We start from the raw sequence: 831 nt of genomic DNA on the forward strand, positions 1-831 counted from the left end.
CATGGAGGGACAGATGGCACATGTCTGACATGTGAGGAGCGAAGTCCCAGAGTCACATGATACTGCAGCCAGCCAAGCCCACTGAGAGACTTTCTGGGCCGGTTTTCCTTCTCAGTGAAGATTCAGTGTTACAGTAACAAGCGTGGCCGGTATGTTTCAGGACATTGTTTCCAAACCAGGTCCTCCCTGCACCAACAAATATTGCAGGTCCTGCTGTGACAGCAGATGGGCTTTTTGAGTGACAGCTTAAGGTTGATTTCCCTGTGGGCAAACTGGGGATGAGCCTCCAGACCAGGCTAGGGGTCAGAAGAGAGCCTTGCAGTCCAAACTAGGCCTACATTCAAACTCTGCCCAAATTAGTTTTCAAGGGTGCAATTCCAACATTATTCCACTGGCCCTCATCTTTTTTCTAGTTCCTCAGTCTCCACAATTTTAGTTTCCAGCGTGGCATGGTGGGTGAAGGGCCAGCTTCGAAGGCAGGAAGATTTGAGTTCATGTATCTAATAGTAATTGTGTAACCTTGGACCAGCCAGTGCTTTGTGGGCCCTCTTACCCAAGAAGGAAACCATCCCTGGCCATATGACTTTGGTCATTTCCCATCCCTGGACCTTGGTTTCATCATCTACCAATTTAGGGGATTGGAGTAAATTACATGTAGGGTTCCTTCCAACTCTATAATTAAAATGTTCTGAAGTGTTTTATGAGAAGCAATCTCATAAAGAAACTCATGGAGAATTTTTTAAATTCAATTTAAAAAGTGAACATGACCAGGAAACATTCTGGAGTGCCCGAGATGCACATGGAAGGCTGCCATGGGGCAGGGACTGAGCT

The sequence above is a fragment of the Petaurus breviceps genome, unplaced genomic scaffold (assembly GCF_028583685.1).
Source record: "Petaurus breviceps papuanus isolate PSGF00001 unplaced genomic scaffold, PetGlider_PUasm1.0 207, whole genome shotgun sequence".
Lineage (NCBI taxonomy): Eukaryota > Metazoa > Chordata > Mammalia > Diprotodontia > Petauridae > Petaurus > Petaurus breviceps.